This window comes from Hibiscus syriacus, unplaced genomic scaffold (assembly GCF_006381635.1).
Source record: "Hibiscus syriacus cultivar Baekdansim isolate YM2019G1 unplaced genomic scaffold, ASM638163v2 tig00002511_pilon, whole genome shotgun sequence".
In the NCBI taxonomy this organism is placed as follows: domain Eukaryota; kingdom Viridiplantae; phylum Streptophyta; class Magnoliopsida; order Malvales; family Malvaceae; genus Hibiscus; species Hibiscus syriacus.
In genome coordinates, this window is record NW_024061932.1 from 2,869,642 (window position 1) to 2,881,904 (window position 12,263).

The window sequence follows — 12,263 nt, forward strand, 5'->3', positions numbered from 1 at the left end:
AATAAATAATGTATTATCATTTCTTAATTCATATTTATTATGACAAATGAACATGAGAAACACCAACATGTGAAATAAACACAACAAATATATAACTCGTCCATTTCAAAACAGTCAGCGTTGGTATTTTATAAAGCATAAAAAACAACAATTGTAAAATTCCGCAAACAAACACGTTCCAAAACAATAAAAGCAATTAAAAAAAACCTTTCGAATTGCGAATGGAAATTAAAGTCCGTGTATTCAGCTCAGCTACAAATCCTTAGCGCTTCTTCTTGCTTGCTTTTGCACCACTGGTGTAACCCCGGACTTGGATTTAAATGACTTGGGATCGTGTGAAGCAGCAGCACACTGAGTACTTTGTGTTTCAGACTCTGGAATGTGGTCCCACGTTTTTCTCTCTGTCCTTTCCTCTTGATGCTCGAGTCTATTTATAGTCTAAACAAACCTATTTTTAGCTCAGATTTAGAGTCCTACTTGTACTCAAATGATTCGGGTTTTAGTATTTTAATATGACTCAAATACGTTGGTTTTAGTGTTTCAATAAGACTCAAATACGTTGATTTATTTTTTGAATCTCACTAAATCAGGGTTGTTGAGTGTGGGGCTTGCAAAAATAATAAATAATAATAATAATAATAAATATAATATAATAAAATGTTTTTGTAGACCCGGACAAAAACAGGAGTCTGCAGCTGCCCCTCTTTGCACATTTTTGTGTTAACAAGAATAGGGCAAAGATGAAAAAGACAACTATTTTTTGTCCGGTTCTCTTTGATTTGAGACTTGATAGTGTTTGTTGTGACACTAAATCGATCCATTGGGTACGATATCCTTCTTCTTAAAGTTGAAATCGTGGGTGAATCGAAAAGTGACTCTTTGTTGCAATCTTAGTCGACCTTGGTCTTCTTCTCGATTTAAAGACCTGGGTGTAAAAATTTGACCGAAAAGTAGTTCCTTGCTAATGCAACGTGGTTGATACACCCTGGAGCTGAATGGAATCGAACGCGAAGGTCTTTGTTGATAGATAACCCTTCTAGCCTTGAGTTATGCTGTGAATGATGTGCCTTGGAGCTGAGCGTAGTCGAACTCGAAGGTATTTGTTAGAACATAACCCTTCTCGACTTGAGCTATGTTACAAATGAACACGATATCCTTCATCGTGAAGTTGAAATCGTCGATGGACCCTTCGTCGTGAAGTTGAGCCTGAAATTGGATATCCTTCGTCGTGAAGTTGAAATCCAATCTAAAGGTGAATGTTGCTGGTGAGCATGATTTCCTTCATCATGAAGTTGAAATCCAAGTAAGTTGTATTGCTCCGAGTCCAATATCCTCCGCCGTGAAGTTGAAATTTGCTCTGGAACTGGGAAATTATTTGTTGACAATCAGCCGCCCCTTCGTCTTGAAGTTGAGCTTCTGTTGTCTTGAGTCCAATATCCTTCGTTGTGAAGTTGAAATTGACTCTGAAAGAAATTGAAAAGTTGTTTGTTGACAATTAGCCGCCCCTTCGTCGTGAAGTTGAGCTTGTGTTGTCTTGGGTCCAATATCCTTCGCCGTGAAGTTGAAATTGGCTCTGAAATTAGGAAGCCCCTTTGTCATGAAGTTAAACCCCGAATGACACGATATCCTCCATCGTGGAGTTGAAATCATGGATGTGTGGGTACGATATCCTCCGTCGTGGAGTTGAAATCGCTGATGGCCCCTTCGTCGTGAAGTTGAGCCTTGACTTGAATATCCTTCACCGTGAAGTTGAAATCCAAGTATTGTATGTTGCGGGTGGACACGATTCCCTTCATCGTGAAGTTGAAACCGTGGATGACCCCTTTATTGTGAAGTTTAGCTTCGAGCTAGATATCCTTCGTCGTGAAGTTGAAATCTACTCTCGAACAAATTGTGTTGTTTCGAGTCCAATTTATTTCACTGTGAAGTTGAAATTAACTCTAAAAGCTGTAAAAAATTATGTGTGCTAAAAATGATAAATGTGATGCTCCTAAGTATATCTAAGATGCATGCAACATGAATGAGTTATCTTGGATTGGAGTCCCGTGTTTTGTCTGCCAATCTGATCCATGGAATCGATCGTGCCCCATTTGCTTTTCGAGCTTTGGCTTTACCGACCTTTCATATTTGAGATTGTCCTGTTCGAAAATATTTTTCTCCTTTTTCTTGTTTTAGGGGGAAAGGATAAAAATTATGTAAAATATTGTTCGCAATTGAATCAAATTGTAAACATGAGTTCAAAGTATATAAAAGGAATCAATAGCTCTTTTTAATGCTTTCAGAGTTATAGCTCTTTGACAAATGTTCAAATTGACTTCAGGTTGACTTCATTTCTAAGGTTTCGGTAACCCAAAATGTCATTTTTTGAAATATCACAACATGCTTTTTCTTTAGTTTGACATTTTAATTGGGTGCAGACAAAATGACGCAACTAGCATGATCAATTAATAGACCTTTTATTTCAGTCCTCTGAAATCTTCCATTTGTTCAAGTTTTGTAAGCTTCCCTAACAAAGGCAGTGCACAAATATCGGTCTAAAACTAAAATTCTTGAGTGCTCGTGTGTATTTGACTATAACAGGTGTTCCTTAACTCCCTTAGTCTATCATTACCAAAACTTTCTTGTTTAGATAAATTTGATTTAATTTGCCATTATCTGGCTAGCCAAATCCATAAAGTCAGGGCGTTTAACCAATTGCTTTAGAGGGAAAGCTTAATATTATAATCACTTTTATCAGGTTAACTGAAGGGTTCATCTTATCACAAAGTCTTCAGCATGACAATAACAGTGGAGCAAACACCGAGTTGCCAAGTGTCTGAGCAATGTCATGATTTGAATGTAATCTATTCATAAAGCCAGGGCTTTCGAGTTTCCTCTATAACCAATTACCTTAGCGGAATAGCTCAGTTTTTACAGATTTAATTTCTTAAGATTGTTAAGAAGAACCTGTTATAGCCTAAGTGTTGTTAAAAGTCAAGGAATCTCATCTTTAGAGTTCAATTTCCAAGCAACTGGCCTAAACTAGATTTGCTTACTCGACTATTCCATCTGTGAAGATTATTATCATCACTTAATGCCTTAAATAAAAAGTATAGTAATTTCATATGTAAAAGGATGCCTCATGTTGTCTGGACCTTATGAAAGGAAAAGGTCACATTGGTTAATTGTAAGAGTAGGGTACGGTGTTTGAGTGTATATTCTGGGTAATGTCAAAGTCCTTGTTTTAAATCATGTTACTTTGTCAGGGATTCATAACTTTGAACCATTTACAGAGCTTCTTAATTCAGTTGATATTCAAAGAATTGTATGTTTTCAAATATGATTCATTGCTCGTCATCATTAAAGTAACACAAAGTTATTCAAATATTCTTACAAAAACTTGATAAAAAATCAAAAGACAAACTCAAACATAATGCCTCAAATGATGAAATGATTTGCCTCACTTGGATGCCCCCGAGTTGTTGAAGTCGATCCAGTTCTTGTTATGTATTTCCTGTACGATTATCTTGAATGTGGAGTAATTCTCGATAGTGTGCCCTAGGACACCACTATGATTTTCGCAATGAGAGTTCTCATCATACTACCTGGGGTATGGAGCTTCATGGATTTCTCTGGATATGGTGACACCACATGTGCGTCAACAACTGTTGGTAAAGCTCCTTATATGTCATAGGATCGAAATGTTCTCATTTTTTATTAGACATGTGAATGTAATAAAAAAGAGAAAAGTAATGCGAAATATGCAGAAATGCATGATGCATGAAATTTTCGAGGCATTGATCAAAAAAATGTGTCTGTTATTAGGAATAATCCTTATTGGGGAAAAAATGTTTTATCTTTTAAGAGACAAAAATATCCTAACAGCTTCTGATATGTTGACTAGTCTTCTGCCTTTGTCTGTCACCGGTTGAATAACCTGTCGAACCATTCTGGCTTCTCTGGATGAACCATGCAAATGACGAATTGTTTGCCCAAAAAAAAAAAGTCTCGAAGGACTGCACCTCCGGCTTCCACTCTCTGCTGAGTCTGTTCCCTAACGGCAACACCATTGGAGCCCTCCATCGATAGAAATTATCCGAAGTTTGCTTCTTGAATTTGTCAGCAGTGGCATTCAGCTCAGCTAGGGTTTCGCCATCTTCTTCTCGTAGTTTTCGAAAGGAGTGTCCGGGTCTGTAACCTTTTCCTCGTTTTACTCTACAACCTTTACCAGTCAGTTCTTCAAAGATAGACTTTCATTGTGCTTGATGAAGACCCGGTTCATTCTGAGTCATTTATAATGCAGCAGAGTGATATACTCTTCAATTGTGGGAACCGCGTCTTCTGGATTGAATGTGACACACAGTCGCCTTGACTGTCCTCTGCATTTTCATCTATTGTATTACAACCCCTTTGTCCATTAATACAGATTATTCATGTTTAACAAACATGTTTTTAGTGGATCAATACCTCTTTTAAATGATGCGAATGATGAAAACAAAATGAAAGATAACAAAAAATAAAAAGAGTTAGTGAGGTAAATAAAAATAATAAAAATAAAAATGAAAAATCCTACCCCATATGATATCTACTCCACATGCTTTAATTCCTACCCGGACATGATCTCTATTCTGCATGCTAATTTCAAACAAATCCTAAACCGCATATTTGTCTATTTCGCATGCTTTGAACAGAAAGTAAAGCAAAAAATAATTCAGGCATCCAAGGGTTTGGAATGAGGCTTTGGGGGTGGGATCTAATTCCCTGTACGCTCCCAGTTTAGGTTCTAAAAAGGTACTCGAGTTCTCCTTACCGGTGCCCTCTTGGGCTTGCCAGACCCTTAGTCCTAAGCCCATTACAAGCTTGTGTGGATTAAGTTAAACTCGAGAGGAAACATTCCCTTATGTCCGCACGGTGAATAAATTCACACGAAGACATAAGGTATATGAATCCCGAAGGTTACTTGCTAGGCCCGCACGGTGAATAAATTCACACGAAGTCATCGCTTTCACCCCACTTAAATAGGGTTTGGAGCTCGGGTATAGAGTCTGAGATGAAACTTTTTATTTTTAAAAAAAAAATCTGAAATCATTGAAAAAAATATCAATACAACTATTTACTTGAAAAATAATCAAAGATAAATAATTTGAATTGAATAAATAAATTAAAATTTAAATTCACTATTTTCTCATAAAAAGACAATCGAAAATTAACTCTGGCCTGACTCACTTACCTTTCCCTAGCAGAGTCGTCAAGCTGTCGCGACCATCTTTCGGTTGGCCCTCGGAATTAGGCTTCGACGTGAATGAATTGGGTTAGAGTTGCCACCGACCACTTTAAAACAAATTTAGGTGGGTCGGACACCATCTTACCTGATCTGCGTTGTACCAGAAACGTGTCGGGTTCGGGAGTCGGTTACGGTCAAGGAAGGATTAGCACCCTTGAACCGTCCTTTCGGTACCAATTAATTTTTCGGTTGTCTTTGATTGCAAAAATTGAAATTTAAAAACCCAATTCAAATTATTTATTTTCGGTTAAAATTACTACCGAAGAAAAAATAAACAAAATGGTAGATGACAAAATAAAATATTGAATGGTAAACAAAAAGGAAAAAATTAATAATAAATAATAAAATAAATAAAAATAAATAAATAATAATAAATAATGTATTATCATTTCTTAATTCATATTTATTATGACAAATGAACATGAGAAACACCAACATGTGAAATAAACACAACAAATATAGAACTCGTCCATTTTAAAACAGTCAGCGTTGGTATTTTATAAAGCAGAAAAAAACAACAATTGTAAAATTCCGCAAACAAACACGTTCCAAAACAACAAAAGCAATTAAAAAAAAACCTTTCGAATTGCAAATGGAAATTAAAGTCCGTGTATTCAGCTCAGCTACAAATCCATAGCGCTTCTTCTTGCTTGCTTTTGCACCACTGGTGTAACCCCGGACTTGGACTTAAATGTCTTGGGATCGTGTGAAGCAGCAGCACACTGGGTACTTTGTGTTTCAGACTCTGGAATGTGGTCCCATGTTTTTCTCTCTGTCCTTTTCTCTTCATGCTCGAGTCTATTTATAGTCTAAATAAACCTATTTTTAGCTCAGATTTAGAGTCCTACTTGGACTCAAATGCTTCGGTTTTAGTGTTTCAATAGGACTCAAATACGTTGGTTTTAGTGTTTCAATAAGACTCAAATACGTTGATTTATTTTTTGAATATCACTAAATCAGGGTTGTTGAGTGTGGAGCCTACAAAAATAATAAAATAATAATAATAATAATAAATAAATAAATAAATATAATATAATAAAATATTTTTGTAGACCCGGACAAAAACAAGTGTCTACAAGAATATATCAATAATTTTATATATACTTGAGTGGACTCATACTTAACCCGAATTGACCCGAAAATCTATAGAATTAACCCGAACTGAAACTGATCAATCCATTATAGACTCGACCTGAAATTCACTGATCTAGTATTTACCCGATCTAAAAAACAACATATTCAATATTGAGGCGACTCGAAAACCAATTGATTTGATTTTGATCCGACGTGATTCCATAGACCTGAATAAAAACCAAACTAAACTAATTCGATCCGACCTGAATCAAATCTCAAACTAAAATAACCTCAAACTAAAATAACCCAACCCGAAAAGAGTACCTAATCTGATCCCGATTCAAATTATTCGTTTGGCACCTCTAAGCTTATAGAAGCGGCTTCCATTGTAAAATAATAGATTAACATTAACAAATATGAAGAGACGAAGCTTTGTCTATGTTGTAACTGAAAGTGGCGGTTCTCCCATAAATATTTTTATATTATAAATATTATTAATATTAGTTGAAACATTTATGTTTATGAACTCTCAATTTCAATTTATTTAGATTTTTATTTTTATTTTTATGTTTAATTATACTTGTTTCCCTAAATTTGATTACGAACTTCATCCCTATAAATATGTAATTTATAAATAAAAAATAGAAAAAAATAATGTTTATATATTAGAAAAGCCCTTAATTATAAGATATTATTTAAACAAACATTTATAGTATTTTTATACTTAAACAAGTCTTTTTTTCTCTAATTTATATTTATTAAATACATTTACTTAATTATTAGGCCTTTTTCTTTAATTGTTTGTCCAATCAGTAATTAATTTTTAAGTCATTAATCCATTTATATTGCATGCCACTAGAAAAAGTACTAACTAATCAAATAAAGTGATTTATTGAATATAAATTAAAGGAAAATGACTTATTTGGGTGTAGAAAATACTATAAGGTCTATATATATATATATATGAAGATTTAAGGATAATCTTGTTATCAATTCAATTCGTATAATTTATTGATTGAATCAGTTAGTTTAATAAAGAAAATTTAATTAAGCATTAAATTTAAATCTCTAAAGCCAAATATCCAAACTATGTTGAGTTTTTGAAGAGTTTATCATGTAGTTGGAGTCGTCATCAATTGTTTTGTGTTAGGTATGATCCAAATAAAAACCAAAGTAGGATTTAGAAATTAGTTACGATTGAAAAATACTAAAGTATATTACAACGTCCAAAATTAATATCTTCAAAAGATTATGTTATCTCGAAAAAAATAACATTTTTAATATTGCAAAGCGAAAAAAGTGTTAGTAGAAGTAAAAACAATAATACACTACACTATACTAAAATAGTAAAAATATGATAAATAAAATGTTGGTGGAAATACGTAAATGAAAATAATAATAGTAACAACAACAATAATAATAAATGTAAGCAATAAGTAAAGGAATAAATATGTAAAATAATAACACATGCATGCTAAGGGACCAATTTACCTATCAATAAATACAAATGATCTCTCTGATTCAACATAACTATCGAGTTAAGATCATAAAAGGGATACCAGTTTTACAAATTCCTTGGTATATGTCTCGCTCATAAAACATGACATTGACTTGGCGTCACCATAGCAAGTCAAGGCAAGCATCATGGAATTCAATACTCATCATCACATACACAATTACATCATACATATTTATCATTCTAATCTCATTCATCCTGAATTCGAATGATTTAAGTGTCATACAGAATCACCGAAATAATTAACTAATTTTTTTCTGAAGATACTCAATTTAATTTATCATATATGTCATATCCAATTTAAAACCATAAGTTTAAGCTTTAAAATAACAAGTTTACAAAATGGGGAGCTCTTAAAATACATCCCAATCTATTACCAAGTATATCAAAATAGAGTTGTGACCCAAATATACAAAAAGGCCAATGAATAATACATAACCCCTGTAATATCCAAGACATACTCTAGGCAAAATGGCCCAAATAATCCATTTTGGATTATTTAATTCCCAAAATAATATGTGTTCGAGATTATTTCCCCATCTGGGGTGAAATCTACAGTACCGAGCCAAAGACTCCAAGCTTACCTGGCGGCTTCAAGCCAACCACGAAGTCTACAAGCATACTTGGCGTCTTCTGTCAAATTAGGAAAACTCCAAGCTTATCTGGCATCTTCAGTCCATGCAGAAGACTTTGGGAATATGCGGCATCTTCAGCTTTATTTCGAATGCAGACCTGACTCTGAACTAAAGCTGTTGCATGGCGTTGGAATAAGCAGAATGCGCATGCATGGCTTGGGGGAGCGGAGGAGCGGGTCTAATAATGGTGTTATTATTAGACCAATAATGGAGCACCAAGAAATGTTATAAAATAGGGGGAGTTGGATTTTGAGTGAAATATGAGGGAGATCATTTGGGTGAAATTTGAGTGAGGTCGAGAGAAAGAGAACATTTGCGGGGGGGTTCGATCGAAGGAAGAAAGAATTCGAGTGGTCTGGTAAGCGATTTGATAAATTTAATGTAAATTTTATTGTTTCATTTTTAATTTTTATTTGAAATATAAATTAATTAGATTATTTATATTGATTTTATAGATTAAGCTGTATTCAAGTGGTCTGGTAAGTTTATTTAAATTTTCGTGTAATTTTTGTTTTTAATTTAAATTATAATTATTAGATATTTATTTTGATTTTACATATTAAGTTGTATTTGAGTAAAACTTGGTAAGTGTAGTTTAAATTATTAGATTATTTTTATTAAGTAATATAAATTATTAGACTAATTATTTTATTTTACAGATTAAATCGTATTTGAGTGGTTTGGTAAGTTTAGTTTAAAATTTATTGTTTTATTTTTTTCTTTTATTGTAAATATAAATTATTTACACTATTTATTATGATTTTACATATTAAACTCTATTTGAGTGGTTTGATAAGTTAAATTTAAATTTTCGTGTAATTTTTAGTATAATTTTTTTTTAAATTTAAATTATAATTATTAGACTATTTATTTTGATTTTACATATTAAGTTGTATTTGAGTAGTTTGGTAAGTTTAGTTTAAATTATATTTTTATTTTTTATTGAGTAATATAAATTATTGGACTATTTATTTTGATTTTACATACTAAATTGTATTTGAGTGGTTTAGTAAGTTTAGTTTAAATTTTATTGTTTTGTTTTTTGTTTTTATTGTAAATGTAAATTAATTAGACTATTTATTTTGATTTAACAAATTTTTTGTTTAAATTTTCTTTAATTACGATTAATATTATAAACTTAAATATTTAATTTTTTATAGATTTATTGAAGCATGGTAGAACAAAATGTTCTTTTGAGATTAGATGATCGACACATTTGTAGTCATTTGAGAGCACTGGTATTATGACCGAATAATATATTTTATTTGAGAATGATGAATTAATTCTAATTACATGGATTAATAAATTGCATGAATATGAACAACTAGTCCTTTGTAGTCGAGTGAACATTTGTGATAAGCGAGATTAACTTATTGTCCAGAATTTGCAAATGGTGGGCTTTTCCGAAGTAACATTTGTAAGAGAATATAAGTTGGTGTCCGGTTTGATCAGTGCATTAATTGAACGGTGGAGACCAGAAACTCATACATTTCATCTTCTATGTGGTGAATGTACGATCACTTTAGAGGATGTGGCTTTACAACTTCAGGTCCCTACAAATGGAATGGCAGTGGTGGGAAAAATGACGAGAATGTGTTTGAAATGTGCAGGACGTACCTTGGGAAGGTGCCTGGAAAAAAAATTACTAAAGGGTCATGTTTGAGGTTATCATGGTTGGTGAATAAGTTTAAGCTTGGTCGTTATAGTATTGAGCAAGACATTATATATTCAACTCAAGCATATATATTACGGTTGATCGGGGGAGTCTTGATGTCGGATAAATCCTGTAATCTTGTTCATATACAATATCTTCCATTTTTGGGTAACTTTTTGAATATCCAACATTATAGTTGGGGATTGAAAATATTGGTGTTTCTTGTATAATGAGATGTGCAAGGCATCACTACAAGAAAATATACCTTTAATGACAGACGAACAATGACACATGCTAATTTATGACTTGCAAAATAGGCGTGTCATAAAAAAAATGTCATGTTTTTAAAAAGCTGAACGATTTATGACTTACAATAATGTGTGTCATATTTAATAGTCATAATCCAAAAAATTGCAAAAATACGAAGTACACTTTTAATTGTGTGTCATCTGTAAAAGTCGTATTTTAATTTTTTTTTCCCCATTATTTTCACCCTTTCCCGCTTTTTTCCCCTCGATAACAAAGTTCACACTGCTTGCTTCCAAATTTTTCAAGTTTCTCGGGATCCAAACACTGTCATAACAATGGCGCTTTTTCCTTGTTTTGTTCTCAATCTTGTTTAGGCAGACGTGGATGTTGATGTTGCTGCACCAGGGGTACCGAAGAAGAGAACGTTCAAGAAGTTCAGTTTCAGAGGTGTCGATCTCGATGCTCTCTTGGATATGTCCACTGATGAACTCGTTAAGCTCTTTCCTACTCGTTCTCGTCGAAGGTTACCACTAGTTATTTTCTCTATTTGATTTTTTTCTTCTTCAATGGCTGTTGATTTTGAGATTTAGATATTTCATTTCTGCTAGTTTAGGTTTCAGAGGGGTTTGAAGAGGAAGCCAATGGCTCTGATCAAGAAATTATGCAAGGCTATGAGTTATTTTCCTTCTTTTTTAACTATGAGGAATTAACTGATACTTTAGAGTTTGCATATGTTCTAGTGTTGAGATTGAAAAGCAAAATGCCTAAGATTTTGGAGTAGTCTCTCCTAATGTTCTTCATAGTGTTGTTGTTGGTTGTGTATTTGCTTTCATGTGTTAGACTAGACATAGATAAATTGTATTGATGAACATCTACGGTTTCAAAATGCTTTCTAGATTCAATACCTAGTGGTCTATTATTCGTAGTAGTTTTCGATATCCACTTTGTTTATATTGCACATCCTCCCTTTGGTAACGGATAACCATATAGTTCTACAGTACAATTGTTGTTCCCTCTTGCTTGGTTCGCTTGATCTGTGTACATAATGTAGTTCCCTGTTTCACTAGCAACCTTGTTGGGAAGCTTATGATGCCAGGGCTCATGGCTGTAATAACTAGCTATCATTTTTTGTGATATCACGATACATAAAACTATCATGAAATGATTTTTTGTCTTTATCCTTTTCCCTTATTTTACCTAGTGTAGTGTCATTTTAGCATATCTCTATTGCAAATTTTGCCAGTGAAGTATGTAGCTTTGATGATTCATTGGGATATTTAACTGATTTCTTGTTTGTAATAAGAGTTTCCCTTGAACTATTTTTATTTATGATGATCCAATTAATTTTTGGTAGCAACTTATATTGAGAATACTATTCTACTGTCTTGAAACAGAAACGGGAGGCTCCACCTAGTGAGAAACCCGAGCCGGTTAGGATGCACCTCCACAACATGATTATAGTTCCTGAAATGATTAGTAGTATCATCGGTGTTTACAATGGAAAGACCTTCAATCAAGTGGAAATCATGCCAGAAATGATTAGCACTATTTGGCTGAATTCTCAATCTCATACAAGCCAGTAAAGCACAGAATGCCTGGTATTGGTGCACCCATTCATCCAGGTTTATTCCACTCAAGTGAATGTCTTCACTCTTAATTTATTGGAATGTTGTTCTGTTATTGAAGCTTGATCAGAGTGTTTACTATTTAGTTTTGTTGTTTCTCTGTTGAGAATTCAAATTTAGAAAAATACTTCGTTAAGCTTTGCATTTATTTCCTATTTCCTCTTCCCCTTCTGAACTATTTATTACCATCACCGAGTCTGGCCCAGCTTCGAAGTTTATGAAATAATTTTGATTCCATTTGTTCCTC

The 12,263-nt window shown here is 33.3% G+C and overlaps 1 pseudogene; it reads left to right on the plus strand.

Annotated features, from left to right (window-relative positions):
* Positions 1-10,725: 10,725 nt before the first annotated feature.
* LOC120146371 lies at positions 10,726-12,032 on the plus strand (annotated as a pseudogene).
* Positions 12,033-12,263: the final 231 nt, after the last annotated feature.